This window comes from Lactuca serriola, chromosome 3 (genome assembly GCF_051521515.1).
Source record: "Lactuca serriola cultivar US96UC23 chromosome 3, Lser_US96UC23_V15, whole genome shotgun sequence".
Classification (NCBI taxonomy): domain Eukaryota; kingdom Viridiplantae; phylum Streptophyta; class Magnoliopsida; order Asterales; family Asteraceae; genus Lactuca; species Lactuca serriola.
Window position 1 is genome coordinate 202,092,176 of NC_136410.1, and position 22,313 is coordinate 202,114,488.

General features: G+C 35.8%; 1 pseudogene; it reads right to left on the bottom strand.

The window, feature by feature from the left end:
• Window positions 1-3,980: 3,980 nt before the first annotated feature.
• On the bottom strand, window positions 3,981-4,957 carry LOC145094783 (pentatricopeptide repeat-containing protein At2g25580-like; annotated as a pseudogene).
• Between the last annotated feature and the right edge of the window lie 17,356 nt (window positions 4,958-22,313).

Consider the following 22,313-nt stretch of genomic DNA (forward strand, 5'->3'; position numbering starts at 1 on the left):
AACACCACATCAATAGCTGATTCCATGAATAATCTCTGACCGCAGATCCGCTATCACACACACGCTAACAGATTCCATAATGACAATCCATCAACATCTAGCCATTGACCCATACCATGAGTCCAACTCAGGGTAAAAGACCTTTTTACCCTTCCTCAAGCTTGGCCTAAAGCCAAGGCCCAAACTAGATGACAAAAGGCCCAACATCAAAATAAACTCCTTAAGTTCGATTATGGACCAATTTTCCAAATTAGGCCTAATTCCTTTCATGGACTTCGCCCAAGAAGATCCAACAAGCCAAAAGCCCAAACAATAAAATCCCAGATGGTCCAACATAGCCCAATGCAAACCAAACCCAAATCTTGATCCAAAGGCCCAAATTACTTCAAGGCCCACACTTGGCCCAATTTTCCAAATTAGGCCCAAATCTTTATTGGGCCTTATCCAAAGGTCTGATCCTTTAATTAGCCCAAAACACACTTATCCAGATAGTCCATTAGGGCCCAAGTATCAATGCCCAACAGATGGACTAATACCCGAAGCCTAAAATCCGAAATCCAAATAGAAGACATACGTAGGGCATACACCTTCGGTATTTTGGTGTACCCCGCCTCGCATTGACCACCATCGGGGTGGTTGACTTTGTACGTGGGGTGTACATCTAGTTACGAGGGGCGTACCCTCGCAAGGACCAAAATCTTAATAAGTTCTTAATGGCTTAAGCACTTAAGCCTAAACTTCATATCCATGGGCTAAATGCACCTTAGAGTCATCAAGTTTCAAACTTTATGACTTTAAACGCATAAAAGCTCTTAATACAAGGTCTTAATCCATTAAGACCTTTCTACCAAATGCATGGGACACTTCTAGCCATTGGGATCTCACTTTTATGCCTTAGGACCCATCCTAAAGTTTGAAAGGACAGCTCAACACGTCCAAAACAAAGCATGCACAAAATTAGGACTTTTGGGACAAGAAGAACACTAAAAAGCAATCAAAGCAAGATCTAAACAATCTAAGCATAAAGGTAGAATATTTATACCTTGTAAAGCTTCCTAAGAAGATGATAGTCCCAGATCAACAAACTTGCTTCCTTCCTTGACCCCTTTGATGCATTAAATTCTCCTTTTGGCACACAAAAATCACACTACAAGCTCAAGATACACATTATGGGGGATGGTATTCACTCAAAACGACTAAGGGACTTGGATGCTGAAAGAGTGAGTCAAAATGACCCATAAGGATGCTTAAATACCCTACAAACTTTAAAAGTTAAGGTTTCACCCGGACACACGTACGCCCTACATACATATGCATACACCCAGCTTACTAGGCGTACCCTAGTACGCTTAGTGTACTCACATGTATGCCCAGTGTACAACTCATGCTCCAACATTTACCATTATGCCATTAGGGCACTTTGTTCAAATTCGAGGACCAAAAGTGACATAAATAAAACCGAAGCAATGGATTTGAAATTACTTGAAAATTGTGGTGTTACTGTAACATCCCGAAATTCAGGTACCGCTATTTAACCCTCCTCTTTTGTCAAGTTGTCAAGATTAGCCCTTGGGTGGAAATTGTAGCAAATGAGTATGCTGGGCGTACTGGAGAGTACGCTGCACGTACTCATGCGCTTAATCTGGACGCGGACTCATGTAGGTACGCTGGGTATACCTAGGGTTATGTTGGACATAGCGGGCCCAGATGCAAACCCTAATTTTTGGCTTGTGCACTATATAATGAATGTTAAGGCTTTATCCTCAGCCACTATACCAGAGAGTGAAACCCTAAGAGAGCATTTGCTTCATCCTAAAGCTTGTGTGTGAGTGTTTTGGAGCTAAAGTGCCTTTGTATCTTAGTGAAGAATAAGGAGAGGAGCTTATGGGGGCTAGGGTTTGAGGTTCAAGCTTGGATCTGAGTTCTTAAGAGGAAGGAGCTTCACTTTGAGGTAAAATGCTCAGCACTTTCCTCTTTATTTTGGTTTGGTGTTTTATGGTCCATTTCTAGGATTTAAGTCTCAAAGGTGGAGGCTTTATGAGCATAAGGGACTCCATGGACCTAGATTTGTCCCATTTCAGTGATATATGTGTTGTAGATCCATAAAAATCCCAACTTGGTCATTGTTATGAAGTCATGCCTGAGTTATGAGCTATTCTAGGGTTGAACATGGAATGTTATGGGTGTTGGTGACTTTTACAGCCATGCAAAGGCTTAAAGTCACCAAATTTATGGATTAAGAGGCTTAGGGATGGTCAGATCTGAAAGTTGGACGTGTGTCTTAACTGTTTAAGACCCCAAAAGCTAAGGAGTCTGAAATTGGGAGTTACGCGGGGCGTAATCCCAGTACGCGCGGCGTAGGGGGTCGTGTTCCCCATTTCTGTGAGGTTGCCGGGTATGCCCAGCGTACAGGTTTGGTACGCGCAGCGTAACCTGGAGAGTTGACTTTTGTTGACTTTTAGGGTTTGGTCAATGTTAGGGTCTTTGAGCCATGAGAGGGTTAAAATGGTCTTTTACCCTTCTGAGAGTGCTAAGAGAGGGATTAGTCTATCCTTGAGAGTTGTATTTATTAGAGTGCTTATTCCATGTGATTAGGCGGAGGCTAGACCAGATTCTACCGAGTTCGAGATTACCGAGTTACCCGAGGTGAGTCTTCTCAATATACTTTACCTAGAGTGGTAATTAGAGTTATATGACAGAGAATCTTGTATGTTATTTATGTGATTGTGATACACTGCAATATTTCTATGTGATTCATGCCGTCTATGTTCCAGAGTTACAGAGTTAGAACTGGAAGGTTCACAGAGTTAGAACCGGATGGTTCACATAGTTAGGACCAGAGGGTCCACAGAGTTAGGACTGGAGGGTCCGCAGTGTTATACCCTCGAGTAGCTATTATGTGTTATATGTGGTATTTTGGGGAACTCACTAAACATTAATGCTTATAGTGTTGTGTTATGTGTTTCAGGTACCAGTGAGGATCGCCGGAAGGCGCCGACATGATCAGTACACACACGAGGAGTTTTTATACATTATGATCTTGGGTTGTGTTTCTATGGTTTAATATCTGATATAATTACATTTTTATAATATTATGAATGAAAGTATGTTTTCGAAAATGAAAAAAAAATTGTTTGAAAATTTTGGGTGTTACAGTTACAATATTACCATGTAAAGGTGTCTGAGATCCCATTCTCTTACCATATTTTGTTTTTGAAGGTGCAATCAACCTGACTTTGAAGTAAATATCAACAACAAAAACAATAATCAATAACTTCCTGTATTGATTAAAAATACTCAAAAGCAACACAAGAAACCCTAATGTTTACTGGAATTTTGAGTCTAGTTCTCTCCCAAGGTGTAGGATCGGATTTCAGAAAAGATAATATTGTCTCCTTCCAACTACCCTCTTCTAAAAATCTATTGCAACAAACTAAATATAATTAAGAACCCAAAATTCCCCTCCCACTAATAAGATGTTCTTTATTATGATGATTTCCTATAATACTCATATCTAAATCATTTGACTATTATCCAAGAGCAATGATATAAAGGCTTCTCATGAAAGTAAGAAAAAACACCAATATATATCATATTGGACAAAGGTGTTATTTCTTTTTTGCTTGATGCACTTAATGGGGACATTGTTTTTTACCTGTTCACCCACAGACCATAGGCAGGGGGTTTCTTTTCCCCCCCTCTTCCCAACCTTTATCCCCAACCAACCATTCTTTTTAGTGAGACATTTATAGTGGGTATCACTTCTACACATAAGGGTAAAATCATTAAGATGGTTCATTTTATTTCAAAAAAGAAACATTCTTTGTTTATAGAGTATACATACATCATTTATCCATACAACACTCAGTGGGAAAAGAAGCAAAGAATTGTAAAATGATTCTTAATGATAAACATATGACCCGCTCAGACAAATGATGTATGGGATTCAATCAGAAAAATTTTGATATAATCGATAGATACATGGTGAACTAAACACTAACTATTTATAGGATTACCAAAACAGATTAACTATAAAAGCTAAATTATCACCAATAATCTCGACAAGAACATACTCCATTTTTTGCATGATGAAACCTCTTTGCATCACGTGTAATGATCTCTCATCCAACCACCTTCGAAATAATCTTGAGTGCTTTATGGCAATCAACACAAAGACGAAGATTTTTATATATTAATATTCGTGCACGAGCTAGACTAGTCAAAAGAGCTTCCACTAGATAAAGTCTTTCACTATGTATAAAAAAGGATTATTCTTTAGCTTCAATGTTTACATCTGAACTACTAATTCGGTCTCAGCCACATACCCGACACCTATCATGTGTTGTTTTAAACATTGAAGATGACGGTGGAACTTCTCATGATTAGGGTGAGAAGTATCACCGGCCTTATACTTATGAACGTTGGTTTTAACACCTACAAGATTAAACTCTGATGATTTCTTTTTTTTTTCTTTCTGTTTTCCTTTTGTTTGGTATCAAGCTTTTCCTTTATTGTTCATCTAAATGAGAAGACTGTAGAAGGTTAACCATCTCAGCATAATGGTCTCCGAGTTCCAAATTATCGTAAACCCAAAATTGATTCATGATATATTCCTAAATTTCGACTCTTGGCTCAATTGACATCTTATTAATGAATCCTAATGCTTCATTTAAGTACCCTGCACTCCCAAGCATATCATAATTGCATAATTATCCATGGATTGAGCAAAATTGTAAGTCTTGATCATGGACTCGAAGAGCGATAGCCCTTCTCTCATGTCTCCTACCACACTGCATGTAGTGAGGATGCCTAGAAACATTTTATTATCAGTCTTTAATCCCAAATTTTTGAACCTTCTGAATATTTCAATTACGTCTTCTCCGTGGCCGTTTTTAGTAAGCCATGTTATCATGGTGTCCCAAGAAGTGAGATTTCTTCGAGGCATTTTAGCAAACATTATTAGATTTTAATATTAGTTATTATGTAATAAAAAATTACCACTTTTAAATAAAATATTCATGAAAATGGCGGTAATCAATCGCTTTTTTTGGCGAATAGTTTCTTACGGAGAAATAATTATTATATTTTATTATTAGTTATTATTTAATAAAAAATTACCACTTTTAAATAAAATATTCATGCTCATACCTTATGTTTATATTGTCTGTTAATACGTTGATGTAAATTAATTAATATTGATGCTTAGTATAAGAAATGTAAATTAATTGATATATATGAATTTAATATTTTTAAAATTTTCATTTTGCTCCAAATTGAAAATTTTAATTACTTTTCTTAATTAAAGCCTTCAAACTTTTTGCAAATATATAGGTAGGTAGGTTCAAATGTTTTTCACATCTATTGTGTGCTAGAATGCACCAATATGAATTTAGTATTAATTATATGTATATTAAATGTTATCCATACTTATAACTCATTTTTATGGAAACCAATTAAATTCGTCATCAATGCCAACAATAATATTCTTTCAAAATAAATTCATATCTAGAAGAATGAGAGTGTATTCCAACAGAATGAGAGTGTATTTTAGTATAATACACTCTCGTTCTTCATATTCTATGCAACTTTATTGTATTTTAAGTGAGTGAGCCCTGAAACAAAATATGAACTCATATATAAAAACCTAGATGTGAATTCATTCTGAAAGAATTTTATTGCTGACATTAATGACACATTTAATTAGTTTCCATAAAAAGATAATTAAAAAATCATGGATATCATTTAATATAAATATAATTATGGAAATCATTTAATATCCATATTTATTTAATTAAATAATTATTTAATTTACTAAATTCATATTGGTGAATTCTAGCACACAATAAATGTAAGAAACAAAATAACCTAGCCCTATATATATATATATATATATAGACACTAGTGAATTTGAGAGGACTGGCATGGCCTGTGAGGGGTACTTTTGGAATTTTAAAAATGATGTGGAGACGATAAATTGGATACAAAATGATATATGTACTCTTTAATCTTTCTACCAAGTATAAAGTGTAACGCTATAAATTGTTAGAATTTTCAAAGTACATTGCCTTAATAGGCTCCTTGATTGGTATTAAGTGAAAGAGAAACAACCATATGTAGTTGTCTAGTCTAACTGTCTAAGTGCCTAGGATAAATGACTCTTTTAATGAAAAACTTAGCAGCATCTGCAAAAAAAGGAAAATGAAACCTATTAGGACTCAAAAACAGAAAGAAGTGCATTCCATATCCATGAAAATATAGTAGCATTTGCATTTAAAATACTGGTACCTTGATTTTTTTTGCCATTATTTCAAATATGTTTCAAGTTTTACAAGAACACATTTAACAGGTCAGATTACATTTTTTGAGATGAGGGTTTTCTAAATATGCATCTCATCTTATTAATATATTGTACTTTCCACCTGAACCTATATATCCAATGGTATCAAGTTCAACCAACAAAAAAAGGTCTATGCAATTTTAGCTATCATTTGAGATTTTTGTAGCGTTTTTGGTCTTTGTCCCAAGTAAAATTTGACTTCAATTTTGGGACTAAAATTGACAAAATAGTTGTAGTGAAGGACAAAAAGCATAATTCACTTTTTCTTTATAAGGAAAAGAAATTTGGGTATTTAAAAAAAAAGGATTTAAAGACACAAAGATGAAAAACTTGGTGAAAAAATTGACCCACATTGGTCAACCTCCGTAGACCCTTGAGAAGATTTGGTTTCAAGTGCAGTCAACTACATGGAAACATGCAGCCTGATTTTGCACTTGGTTGTTCCTACAATACCAAATACACTTAATTATTATAAAAACAAAACATATACACATACTAATTGATATCATCTGGTTTAATATAACAAGATATGTGAAGGAACACGCATTAGTTGAATTTATGGAAGAATGATTTGAAACAAATTCAATCACAATACACTTATAATCATTAAATGCTTCCCTATCCAATGTTACTCTGCTAAAATTAATAAAAGGTTGGAATATGGAAACCAACAACTTTTTTATATTAACCACTTCATTCTACATTAAGTCTTCCAAAAACTTAAACATAATTGATGAACTGAAGCGTCATAATTACAGACAATTCATGTTCAATCAAAAAATCGTGCACAATAACATCTAAACAACTTTATGCAAATTCATGCAACCTTCGGTCAAGAACAGAACACATGCATGCCTTCAAATGAATGTGGAAAAATCTCAATAATTAAAAAAGAAACTGACATAGGATTGTTTTGATAAAACAAAATTGATACCAGGGGTGGTGTGGTTTCGATACTGTCAGAGGCAGAGTAAGAAAGTAGGCCCGGTTTTAAAAGGGGGCAAAAGGGACATTTGCATAGGGCCCGACTTCTTTAGGGGCCCAAAAAAACAAATATAAGATACACTTCGAGATTTTGAGAATAAACTGTTAAGACTTAAGAGTATTCTAACCCGATAAAATCTAAAAAAAAGAACCCGATAAAATCTATTAAAAAATTAGAAATCGAAATCTAAAAATCAAAACTTTACAAATCATAATCAGCGGTGTTTGGCTTAGCTTTTCAAACCCCAAAAGTCCTTTTTGGAAAAGTCAAAAGTCACAAAAAGTCAGGATTTCCTGACTTTTCCAAAAAGTTCCTTTTCCTTATGTAAAATCTTCAAAAGTAGCTTCTAAAAGTAGTTTGTCAAATGTCTTTTGTTTTTTTTCTTTTCCAAAAAGAACTTTTGGCTTTGAAAAGCTAAGCCAAACACCCCCTTAAACTCATCGGATTCAAAACCCACAAATTTTAGATTATCTAAACTTTTACAAAAATCACAAATAATAGAGAGAACAAATCTAAAATGTAAAAACTAAAAACCCTAACCATGGTACTCTAGTTCTTGTCGTCGCCTTAAAGATGGCTCCAGTCAATGCCGTAAACCTTCTCCCTTGTAGCCCCAGTGTGTCGCTCTGATCGAATACGCATCTCGCCCATCTCAGATTCGGAGATCTTGCTACTTGGAGCTCTCACTGTATGTGCATTACTCTCCCTCTCTCTAACATATCTCGTTTTGCTCTTACCTCTCTATTTGAATGTCTTTTTATTATTTGTCATTGATATATGAAAAACTCTTGTCGCCTATTCAATGCTATGTCATAGTAGAGTAGAAAGCTAAAAGCGTATAAGGTAAAAAGCTAAAACCTTTTTTTTTGTCAGCTTTTTCTTTTCAAGTTCTATTAGTATATTGGAATTAAAAGGTTTTTTTTTTGTATTCCTTTTTTCCTTTTAAACAACAATAAATTAACAATAAACCAACATTAACTTGACTATGTGTTCCTTCTGAATTATGGATCATTTGTTAATTTTAAGATTGTCAATTTTGTTTTAGTTTTACTAGAGGAGGAATGTACTTTAAACATTTGTTATTTCAATTGCGAAAGACGAATTGATTGAAAATGCTAACATGGATAAAATAGAATAGTTGTAAAATATGATTTTGTTTTCCATTTCTAATAACATCATACTAAATAAAAATATAAATTAGCTTTTGAAAAATAATATGTATTCAACTTCCTTTTATCTCAGTCTGTTTAGTTTAATGGTTATGTTCTGCCCTTGACAATGGATCATTCATTCATTACATGTTAAGGCACAAGGGCTTTTTTTTCTAGTTCGTCCTGGGCATTTGAATCTTTTTTCCCAGTTCGTCCTGAGCATTTGAATCCTCAGGACCGGCCCTGTAAGAAAGTATCGGCCCTGTAAGAAAGTAAACACATATCCATTAATTAGTCCATGCAAAACAAGAAAAAGTATCATATTCAAACTGATTTCATTCATCTTAATTGTGTTTGTACAACATGAAACCAATTAAATTTTCTAAGATTCAACCATAGTCATTTAAATGCTCTGCACGACAAGCCTTGCCCTCGTGAATCCATATGCAACATACAATGATGATGATATCCATGTCACGTGCTTCTACATGTATAAATTATAATGTATGCTTAAAAATATGGACAAAGTGCAGATATTTAGTTGATTGGAAAATTCAAAAGATGGTGGATACGGTGGAAGGAAACACTTCAAAGCTGATCAAATTGATTAATGTATATGTGCATATTCTACTATTAACCAATCATACCAGCTTGATTTTATTCATGTAATATGTTATTATAAACTCGATTCCAATTTGGATGGAACTTATTCAATGGTTCAAAGTTGCATAAATCCAGAAGTTGATCCAGCCATAATAAAACACCGATTCAATTCCTTCATTCCCCAAAGAGTTCAGTTTACAATATATAACAAGTCTAAAACAATTTTTTTTAGCAAAGTTAATGATTGTTTAAAGTTCTCAAACGATTACATATCTAAAACTCCAAATAAGGTTTTAATGTTTATTTTTTGGTTGTATGCCGTATCAGAAAACTAAATATTATCAACATATATGGTGAAAATTCATCAAAAGGCACAACATTATTCTAATTCAAATAGGACAGAGTTTCCCACTATACACATTTACTCATTTAGACATGATTCATTTGTATTTGTAACTAGGGAAGAATCCCGGCTTTGCGGGGTTGGAAACGCCAAAAAAATGGACAAAACATAAATATTTTATTGAGTTACATTAAACTGATTACATTAAACTGGTTTTCTAGTCCCGATCTATATCTCAATTTCAGTAATTGAATTTACAAATAAACAAAAACTATTCCTATCATTATTCTCTGTAAAAGTCCAAGTCAGAGACCATTTGCAAAATTGGTGTCGTAATTTCACATTTCTCGTAACGTCTACAAAATTTTATTATGCAAAAGTGGTGTCGTAATTTCACATTTCTCGTAACGTCTACAAAATTTTATTATCGTTTAAATGCAAAAAAAAAAAAAAAAAAAAAAAAAAGTATTATCGTTTAAATGAAAAAAAAAAAATAAATAAATAAATCCACAACGTACCTTATCAACATGCATTATGTTCCTTTACATCTGTTCCAGAACTTTACAGTTTTATCATTAGTGGATAGTAGAAAAAGAACTGATAGCTATCCGATACCATTTAAGATTGGTGATTTTCTCTTTAATTTCCAGGTTTTTTAAGAAATGGAGGATTCACCTTGAAAAAAGATTTTTTTTTTTTTTTTTTTTTGATGAATTTTCAAAAGGTATGGGTTTTTTTTGGTGTAATTATGTCTATTGAGAGTTATTAGTGAGGAGGTTTATTTAGTTTAAGATGATGTTGGGTTTTAGTTGGAATGGTATTAGGAGTTATGGGAGTAAATTTGGCTTTGCAATCACACATCCACAATGTAGCTGCACATAACACCAAAAGAAGGTCCAATCAAACTTCAACTGGTAATAGAAAACATCAAATAATAAATAAATAAGATTTTAAAGAGTATTGCTTTTGAAACATGTTTCCATGATTTTAGTTACCGGAAAAAAACAATACAATTGTACATTAACAAAAATGCTACCCTTTCAAATAAGGTCAAGAGATTGAAAAAAAATATATATAGATAATAATGGGAGACAAATTGAAAGATATTACCTTTAAACCGTAATTTCGGATTTTACCCTCTTTTAGCAACCATGGTTCAGCCAAATGACAAATATGCACAAATCCTTCAAAACAAACAAATAATCAAATGGAAAGTACGCAAGTTTGGTAATAATCTTCAAAGTCCAATTTTTGGCAACCAAAACCAAATATCTATTATAAGAATTGATATAATTACGTGAATTTAGATTATTTGATAGTATCATAGTACATTTTGTTTCTTTGCATATAAAGAACCAAAAATTAACAAAACACAAATGATCCCTATTAAAAAATGACAAATAGTCCTACAGATCCATTTCTTTATAAGGAATGTCAAGACTTCACTATGAAGAATGTGTATATTTTTTCTCATTTGCAAAATGTTTTTTATTCATATTTAAAAATTATTAGTAATAATATTTGGCCTTACCTTCGAATTATAAATATAATCGGATGAATTGTTGATTTTAAGTTGTATCAACATTGTAGTTAGACACAAACTGAAAATTGTGTTTGAGCCTTTACATTACAGGGTGATCCATTCAAAAGGGCAACTCCAACAATTTACCATGAACATCACAAAAACCATAAATTGAACAAATATAAGAAATGATGCACTAATACAGTCATAGTTGAAAGATGAGAGCCACAAATTGTTTATACCTATAACACATACATTCCAAGGGTCCAACAGTTAGAAACTGCATCAAGAATGTAGGAATACGATCAAAATCAGGTGTGTGTAATATGTGCATTCCATCAATAACAAAGACCACTGAAGTACCTGAAACCATAAACCAAAACCGTAAGCACGAAGTTTAGTGAGTTCCCCCAAAGTACCAACACAAAATAGATCATATATACCAACAACAACATACATACATGGCCTTCATCATGACTGGAACGCCCAACCGTCCTACAATCTATCTGGTACGCCCACAGAGCCATCAGTCTGACTGGAACACCCAGTGGCGGACCTATGTAGGACATTTGGGGTCCCGGGCCACTGCTCAATTTCCGGCACGCAGTGTAAAAAAATTTTTTTTTTTTTTTTTTTTTGGTTTTTTCTATTACGTGCACCCGCTTCAGGTACGAGGGACACCCCTACTAAAACAGTCTGCATCCGTCACTGGGAACGCCCCACCAGCCTGCAGTCTATCTGGTACGCTCACAGAACCTTCAACATGACTGGTACGCCTCACCGGGCCTTCGACCTGACTGGTACGCCCCACTGGCCTTCAGTCTATCCGGGAGGCCTTGGGTCTGTTGGCCTTCAGCACAAAGCAGGTCCGCCTCAACCCAACCACACATAACCATGTCGACATATGCATAACAGATAAGCATACATATAACATATTGATATAAATATTAACGGGTTTGTTAACTGGCAGCACAAAGCAGTACAGTCTCAACCCAACCACACTACATCAATATATGCAATCGGTAAACATATAGCTAGAGCAGATAACAAGCAGTTCTAACAGATCACTAAGCATAGCACCATCCTACATACAAGGATATAGATCTAACAGATCACTATAGTATACCATCGTACGATAAACCAGGATAACAATCCAAAAGGTTGGCCTTGGTGCCTTTGACCCGCAAGTATATTGAGGAAAACTCACCTCGAATACTGAAGTTCGCTGCAAGAATCCTTAGTTGCTTCCCCGACGACACCTCCGATCTATCAAATCAAAATAACACCTAATTAGCAATTGGGTTTCATTCTAAGGCCCACCATCCATACTTGGGGCTAAAATGACCATTTTACCCCTAACCCAACATTAACCAAAACGGAGGCCCAATTCCATTAACCAAATGGTCCAAAACCAAAAGATCCACAAAGGCCCATTAGTGGCCCAATTTTCTAAATTGCGCCCAACCTCATATGAGTCTTATCCTAACCCCATAATTTCCTTTATTACAATTTAGGTTACCTCAAGTAACCCCTTAAGACAATTTGGTCAAAGACAAAAGTCAAAAAGTCAAGGTTACCGAGTATCCCCAACTCGCCGAGTTGTTCCTTCAAATCGCTATGTATTCCATTTAACTACAAAGTTGGGAAAAACCGATCCAACTCATCGAGTTTATCAATAAACTCTTCGATTCCGCTCAAAACCCAACAACTTAATACAATAAGCACTTAATCCATAAGGACATGACCCTAAAGCCTAGATCTAACTTCCTTGAGCTGGAAAACCACGTAAAATTGCCAACTTTATGTTCATGCATGTCTAAATGAAGCTCTTAAGCTTAAAATGGACTTAATAATTGACTTAATGCATGCTTAACACCAAAATCCTCATAAAGCTTGCAACATTAAGCTAAATGAGGCCACAAAATGGCCAAATCTAAAATGACAACCCATGAAACACTCAAATCCTTGGACAATCCATCAAAGCATCCAATAATCAAGATAAAACTCCAAAAGAAGAGATCTAATCAATAAAGAAGCAAGGTACAAGCTTTATACCTCAAAGAGATTGCAATAAGCGGGGAAGTTCTGGATCTAAAGCCTTTCCACTAAGTTACAAACCTTCACTTCAAGGCTCCTTCAACAGAGTACCAAAAATCAACACTCAAAGCTCTCGACAAGCTCACACACTCAACTATGGAAGATGATACTCGAATTTAGGGTTTCTGGACAAAGGAGGCTGGTAAGGAGCCCAGCCAAGGGACTTAAGTCCTTTAAATAGGGTGCAACACCCCAAAAATTAGGGTTTCCTTCCCAGCTGCCAACTTGCCGAGTTGAGGCTCTTCAACTCGCTGAGTTGCTTCCTTAAGTCGTGCGGCCAAAACATTCCTTAACACGCCGAGTTGAGGCTACCCAACTCTCCGAGTTCAACTGAATATCATACAAAAGATAATTCTTATACCTGGAAGTTGAGATGTTACAATTGGGCCTTTATTGGGCTTCGGATGATTATTGGCTTGAGGGTATTTGTGATTGTGAGTTTGGGCCTTAGTCCTTGACCAAACTAGGTGAGGGGTAAAATGGTATTTTTACCCCATGTATGAACTATTGGGTTTGGTTGGGAACCCGATTGTTAATTGGGTATTATTTGTTTGATAGTGTGGGAATTCTAGTGGATCAGTAGTCATAGATCTTTTCACGGGTTCATCTGTTGAGGTGAGTCTCCTCACTGTTCTATGGGTCAAAGGCACCAATGTCGGCCCATTTGGTTTATGTATTATAAGAAAACTTGGGGGTAGCCTTTGGCATTTTGTATAAAAGACCAGGAGGCGGCTCCTGACAAACTGTATGCAAGACCAGAGTCTAAACTCTGGCAGTTACTAGTTAAGTAGTTGTAGACTGTATGCTAGTTGTCTTTGTGATGCTTTTATGGAAGACCAGGAGGTGGCTCCTGGAACTTGTCTGTAACACCTAGGGTGTTGGCCCCCGACCTGGCCAGGAAGACCACGAGGCAGCTCGTGGCATAATGACAAGACTATGGTTCACACATAGCCCTTTTATTGATTGATTGATTATGTATGGCATGTATGGCTCGTATAATACATATGGTATGTAGTATTTAGGGAACTCACTAATCTTTGTGCTTACAGTTTTAGTTTATGGTTTCAGATAATTCTGGTTTGAAAGGGAAGGTTCCGGCTTGATTGTAGCGCATACACCCGTGTTTTCTACAATTCATGATTTTGGGATTTACTCCAATAATTTTTTTAGTATGGAATACTTTAATTGTTTGGATAAGGATAAAGGAATGTTTGAATATTTATATTAAAAATGAAATTTTTACCCTATGATTTTCGGGATGTAACAAGTTGGTATCAGATCCTTGGTTTGAGGGATTCAGGCATACTATCGGGTGTGCCTAAACTCAAACTGAGGATTTGGTGAATTTTTTTTAAAATAAACATTTAAATAAATTAAAAAAAGAATTTCTATTTAAAGAGAGGGGTGTAATACATGCAATCAGTCAAGCTCAAGTAAGTGGTTCCCAGAATACCAATATATGTTTATTATGATATGATTATGAGAATTACATGCTAGATTTGGGCTAAAGATCTGCTCAATATTATATGATAGGAGAGATGCCTTTATATGTTTGATTGTATTAGCTTTAGAATGGCATGCTAGTATGATTTTCTGATAAGTGGATAGAATGGCCTGATTAGTGTGTCTTGGTTAGGTTTTTTTTCGTTGCCTAAATGCTGCTTGCTTTTTTGCTTTCTGGGACTCTTCATGATGTGAATTGACTGCTAAGTGAATATGCTAAATAACATGTGGCAGGTTAAATAATCTTAGAGTGATAGATTTGACCCTATTGAGCAGCTCTTGTCTGAGTCCAACCATTTTAGGGTTGAGTCTTTTACTCGAAGGATTATCTGATCTCTATTGCATGTGACTATATTCATGAGGAAGCTAGTTGACATTGGTGGGAGTCTTTTAGCAGCTAAGGGTTAGGTGAGGTCGGAAACCTAGGAAAGCCTAGGATATGTTTCAGTGGGTTTGGTGGTGCGGTTTAGTGAGTTTTGGTGCATCAGTTGGAGAAGGCGACTTAGAGGATTTAGGATAATTCTTGAGGAAATTATGGATAGGCATGGACAGTAGTATTGGTCCCGTACTACTAAAAGCACAAGATCCATACTCGAATCAGGAAGAGTATTGGTGAATCTAAGAAGCTTATAGGAGGAGGATTTTTGGATATCATCTGATCATTGGCATGTTATATTTCAGTTGGTGATGAGCACTTAGGGAGGTGGTTCTGGTTCTGGTTCGGATCAGGTACATGAACAGAGCCAATTAGCGAGCAGATGTGGGAGTTCATCTCATAGGAGATTTCTAGCAGTATTTCGGAGATCTTGGATGAGCGATTGGGTACGTTCCGTGCTAAGGTTATGGCTAGGGTTGTGCATGGGTCGGTTTGGGTCAGTTTTGGACCCAAACCCAACCCAACCCATAAATGGTCGGTTTCTGGTTTTCAGAACCCAATAGGATCGGTTTCTGATCGGTTCGGTTTCTTGGTTTCTGAGGTCGGTTTGGGCGGTTTTTTGGTTTCTTGGGTTCAACCCATACACTGACAGGTTCTGGGTTTAAACCCATGGGTTTTGGGTTCAAACATATTTTCCAAAAATAAAGCAAGAAGTTAAATACTTCAAAAAACACCAAGTTTAAGTTAAATACTTTAATAAACATGAGTCTTATAACCAAATAATCTATTATAAGTCACAACCAATGCCCCAAATAGTCTATTACAACAAAAACACAATCAAGTATGGGTCGGTTTCTTGGGTTGGATGGATCGGTTTCTTGGGGGGGTTTGTCGGTTTTAAGTATGGGTCAGTTTCTTGGGTTGGATGGGTCGGTTTCTAGGTAAAACCCGAAACCGAACCCAACTTTTCGGTTTCTAGTAAATTCAAACCCTAACCGTCAGTTTTGCTTCGGTTTCGGTTATTTCAGTTTCGGTTTCGTCGGTTTTAGTCGGTTTTTCGGTTTCTTGGTTTGGGTTTGCTCACCCCTAGTTATGGCCATCATTGGAGCTTACACTCTTTGTTTCTGGGAGTTCCGTTCTTGTGGAGCTCATACGTTCTATGGGGAGAGGGACCCCATTGCTAGTATGAGGTGGTCAGCAGAGATGGCTAATGCATTCAGGATGATTTTTTGCTCTGAGGAGGCAAAGGTCAGATATGCTTCCTACTTATTAAAGGACAGGGCATGAGATTTGTGAGAAGAGGTTGGTAGTGAAATAGGTTATGATGTTGTTGATGCTATTGATGGGTTTTGAGCATTCTAACACTCCTATGGTGTACATGCAACCCTATAAACCTTGGATCTATGTTTTCTCTATTATACATGCAAATATTTAATATTCCAAGGTTTCATCCTAACTAGCATAATAAGAAGTATATACAATACAAGAATATAGTAGAATGACATACCTTTTGATGGAGCTTGAAGTCTTGAACCATTAAGAGCCTAGTGCCCCAAGTTTCGCATCTCAAATGGTTCATACAACACCAAGAACCCTTTGAATAACTTAAGAATAAGGATACTTGCACCAAAATCGGTTTTGCCATCTTGTGTACACACACAAGTGCCATTTCATGAACAATAGACCTCTTTATATAGTGTGGAGGATTAGGGTTACATTCATGAAAACCCTAATACCCATGACCTTTCATTTCCATAGGATCCATGGGTCAAAAACTCCATAGACTATCCATGCAAGCTTATCCCAACCTAAATGAACTTGGCCCACCATATATATAAGAGTCCATATTTAATTAGTTCCTTTTTTTTCACTAAATTAATTCTTGACCAATACTAATTAAATAATATGATTCCATATTAATATATTAGAACTTATAATATATTAATATAAATCATAAGTATCCTTTTTCTTATTTTGTCTATCCAATTGTTCCAATGCCATGCAATCCAAATGGACCATGCCAAATCGGGTCAAGTACATACCAATTTTAGTTATCGACTTAGACACTAATCTAACAGTCTCCCACTTGGATAAGTTTAAAACTATTATTGTGTATGACTCCAAAACACGACTAGCAATCGTAGCTCTTAAGGCCGCTGTCGAACTCTAACCTAGTCAATGACTTGTCCATTAGATAAGGGATCATATATTCCTCCATTCTAGATATCATATGGAGTGAGACATGGATTATAATCATTCAGTTTGTCCGTTTGTTGTTTCCCGATTTCTAATTTATGACGACTGACTAATTGAACAAATCAAATCAGTCCGGGCTTGGCCAAGCACTTAGGGGTGTCATCACTAAATCATCAAGGGGGCCACATATATCACTTTTATCCCTTCAAGGGTAAAAGGAATGGATAAACTTCGACTTATATGCTTGTTCTACTACTTGTTGAATCATACACAAATGCACATTTTATAACATTGAGTTACCAATGCGTTTTTGTGACAACCCGAAATTTCTATCTTGTACAACCATTCACTTCAATGGAAGTCAGATTTATTTCTGCTATTTTTTTTTTTTTTTTTTTTGCTTTTTAGAGTCAGTTTGAGTGTTCTAAAGCCTAGTACTTCAAGAGATAATTAGAGGAAGTTTACTTTAGGACTAATTGTACAACCTTTAAATCACAAAACTCCAAGAGTTAGGAGTTTTGGCCCAAATAGTGTTTGGACCGAAAACCCTAAAGGGTATATAAATGACACTTAGTCATTTTTACCATTCTTTTCCATTTTCCAAGACAAGAGCAATTCTCTCTCAAGTATCATCCGAATTTTTGTCAAGATCTTCAAGATTGTAAGTGTTTCCTTCCTTGTTTATTTGATCTCTTCCATTATCTAGTGATCTTACATGATTTCATCCGTGAAATCTTTCCATTTTCTTAGATCTTCAAGTGTTTTTCATGTCACCAAGAACACCAAGAACACACACTAGTGTTTTGGGTCGAAAACACCCTTCTTTGCTTCCATATTGTAAGTATTTATCTTTTATACTTGTTATCTAGTAAAGATACTTGTTTTAGAGCCTTTAAATCGTCATTTTTCCAAGAAAAAAAAGGGGTTTTCGGTTAGTGTATCTCCTTAAACCGAAAACCCTAAAGAAAGGTGCCTTTAAGACCTTAAGCCTTTCCTAATGCTTAGTATTGATTCTAGAACACTTCTTTGCTTGTTGAAAGCCCTTGGAAATCACCTTATGCATCAAAGATCATGAGTTTCCGGCCAACCCTTGGACCGAAAACCTCTTTGGACTGAAAACCATATGGACCGAAATCACAAGAAACATACGACTTGGACCGAAAACTCCCTTAAGTGGCTATACAACCCTTAGATGCAACCCTTGGTACTTCTAGCACTTGAATCAAAGTGTTTTCCATGTCCTAGGGTGTCTTAACTTGGTTAATTAATTGTTACATATATGTGTTATTATATGTTATATAGGATCCGTGTGTGTGCTCAAGTCTTCACTTGACACTTAGCATCCTATACAATCCGTTCTTCCAAACCACTCACTACAGGTGAGTTCATACCCCTTAATCTATCCTTTAAATTATTTTAAATGCTTTTATGGGGGGAATACAAGTTGAACTATTATAGTTATTATATCAATCACATGTGATTAATAACTATCAAACAAAGGATTTGCTATTCAATTAGTTGTTTTATCAAACAAAACTACTTCAATGGTTATCAAATGCTTTTACATGTTAAATGCTTTTTATTCAAACTCTTTTAAACTTATACTTTGTCAAATGCATATCTATATAGATATAGTTATATAAGTAGGATTGAAAGGACTTAGGATTGATAACTTGCTGTCACACCCCCAAACCAAGGATGGCGGAAACGTTCGAGGGTGAACTTCATGTAGAGTATCACAACAATGAGTATAATGGTGCTCAAAGTAAATACAACCATCATAAATATAACTGAAAAAGTTACACCAATGTATATGTTTTACATGATTCAAATCAATTACATTATGAAACAAAATGAACTGTTTGACGATTTATCGTCCCATCCTCAAAACGATGTTGGTTTCCTGTTTTCACTGAATTCCTGAGAATACAAGTAGTTTTGAAAAGCGTCAACACAAAGGTTGGTGAGTTCATAAGAGATTTTATTGGAGAAATAGACCGTTTTCCTTGTAAAAATGATATGATATGTATTCAGAAAATCCGATATTTTCTTTATAAAATTTATGTAATGTAGTCTCATAACCGACGACCAAAATGTATAAGTAACATTTCTTATTAAAGGAAAATAAAATGTGCTTAAATTGACATAAACGCACTTGAATTAAATGATGTTCCCGAAAATTCTTAAGTTTGTTAATACTTAATGTATATGTAGTCCTAAGTCTCAGGACCGAGAAAATAACAAGTATCGTCTATACTTAAAGTTATAAATGTGGTTTCAAATGATGTGTAGTCATAAATACCAAAAACCGAATGTAGACAGTAATATCGGTACTTATTGAGATAAAAGTGATTTTAAAATCGACATAAAACCCATTAAAGTTTTATAAAAATCCCGTAAACTTTATGTATTGTTATATCCTTATGTGAGCCGCTATAATCATACTTAAGACTAAATGAACCTGCCACGACGTTTCTCAGGCGTCGAAAAACTGAAATGACAATTATCACCCGTAGACCTACAGGTCCAACTGTAGCTAGCAGCAAGGTGTGGGGTGTCAAACCCAATATAGATCTATATACAACTATCACGTTCTCCCTCTAGGAGACTCTGATTATAACGAACAGGATTTTATATCCCGCACTCGGACGTACGGAAAGAGAATGTCTCACAATTTAGGTTAACAAGTTTACAAGTTGTATGTGGGAGTGTAAAATCTTTCTGTATGAATGTACCCTTTTCGTACGTGTGTGTCATGTGATGTATCATAAACTATACCTATTATAGTTTATCCAAAATGTTTGTAATATGTAAGAACTCTTTTATGAAAAAGCGTTAGGATTATGAAATCCATTAAACTATGCTTATTATAGTTTATATATATACGTGTTCTAAATAGATGAATAATCTTATCATGAATAACTTATTTTCAATTTATGATGATAAAATTTACAACGTATCACATTCAATACTTAGAACTTGACATTATACACTTTGCTCAACATATTACAAAGTGTTATAAAAATTACAAGCTGTTAACAAGTTTTCAGCCTTTCTACACTGTTTTTGAAAATTCATAGAAAAATCATACGAAGTCGAAAACTAAATCCGTAAATTCTGGGAGTTCCCAAAATGTGTCTAGTTTACTCATAATTTTTATCATGACTTTTAATGACCTGCAACTTAGGTGGAAAAGTCCATAATCACAGACTGGTCCGGATTGGTGTTTGAAATGATAAGCAGTTTTGTAAAAATCACCATAAATTGTAGAAAAATCGTATGGAGGTGTGCAAGTAGTCATTTTAAAGCTAAGAAGTGGAACTACATGCACCTAAAACAGTTTTGAAAACTAAAATGTTTAAGATGTCCAAAACAGTCCGTGAATGGAATCCAACCTTTCTGATGAAAGCTGTTAGAAGAATTTAGTTATGTTTTTGGTGTTTTAACTTGTATTCCCCCCCTAAAAACTTGAGAAAACATGAAAATGTAGGGGTATGAACTCACCTTGTGTGATTTCAGTAGATAAGTGTTGAAGAAGAGAAGTGTTCAACCCAAGAACACTTGAAGAATCGCTTGAAGATTCGAAGCTCTAACACAAATATAATGGAGTTTGTGTAAGATACTCATGATTTGAGTGGAAATAATTGAGATAATCTTAAAGGAAATGGATTATGCTTACCAAAGGTGGAGGAAACTCTCAAGATCAGCCCTTGAATCTCGGATTTCTAGAGAGAGAAAGTGAGAGAGAAAGGAGTTTGATCTTCTTGTGAAATGAGAACAAATGAGAGAAAATGAGGAGAGAGGATGAATATCCAGCTCTCAAAACATGGAGATGGCTTGTGAGGGAGGTAAAAAGTACAAGGAAGTGACAAGGTATGGTGGGGAGGAGTGTGGGTTAATCATGGAGTGGGTATGGGGTTGCTTGTGTCATAAAATAAGGTAAAGTCAACACTCTACCTTTGTACTTTACCTACTCTTATTTGGATAAGATTTTACCCTTAAAATGTGATTAAATCATTAATTTAGGGGTCTTATATTTTAAAATAAAGTTTTGGGTGAAAATCCTATGTTAAAATAATTAAAAATGGGTTTAAAACGCAAAAATACGCAAAAACGGGGTGAAAAAGGAGTTTTCCAGCGAGATTCTTCGGACCTAGGCCGAGGCTCGGTCTCTGGGCCGAAGTTCGGTCAGATGGTGCACGGTTCGGACGCGATAGGCTGAGTCTGGAGGCGGGACGCGAAGCGGAGGCTCGGTCCGATGAGAAACAGTCCGAAGCGAAGGCGAGAAGCGACGTTAGGAGGTTCGGTCCGAAGGGGAGCCAGAACCGAAGGAACTGTTGTGAACAGTAATGAACAGTAACTTCGGTTCGGACCTTCCTTCTATGCGAGGCTCGGTTCGGACCTTCCTTCTATGCGCGATTCGGCTCGGATGAACAGTGATCTCGGTTCGGTTCATGAACAGTACTCTCGGTTCGGTTGATGAACAGTACTCTCGGTTCGGTTGATGAATAGTACTTTCGGTTCGGAGGGTTCGTTTCCTTAAGTCCGTTTTCGCGTAGACTTCCGATTTTGGGCTATTTTTCGCCAAATTCGAGGGTCGGGATGTCCCGAGTGATTGTAGAAAGTCGGGGAGAGATTTCGAGAGAGATTTGAGAGAGATTCCACATACTCAGAGAGATTTGGGAGAGATTTGACATACTTGGAGAGATTTCACATACAGAGAGATATTTGGGAGAGATTTCACATACTTAGGGAGATTTGGGAGAGATTTGACATACTTAGAGAGATTTGGGAGAGATTTGACATACTTGGAGAGATTTCACATACAAAGAGATATTTTGGAGAGATTTCACATACTTAGGGAGATTTGGGAGAGATTTGACATACTTAGAGAGATTTGGGAGAGATTTGACATACTTGGAGAGATTTCACATACAGAGAGATATTTGGGAGAGATTTCACATACTTAGAGAGATTTGGGAGAGATTTGACATACTTAGAGAGATTTGGGAGAGGTTTGACATACTTGGAGAGATTTCACATACAGAGAGATATTTGGGAGAGATTTCACATACTTAGGGAGATTTGGGAGAGATTTCACATACTTAGAGAGATTTGGGAGAGATTTGACATACTTAGAGAGATTTGGGAGAGATTTGACATACTTGGAGAGATTTCGCATACAGAGAGATATTTGGGA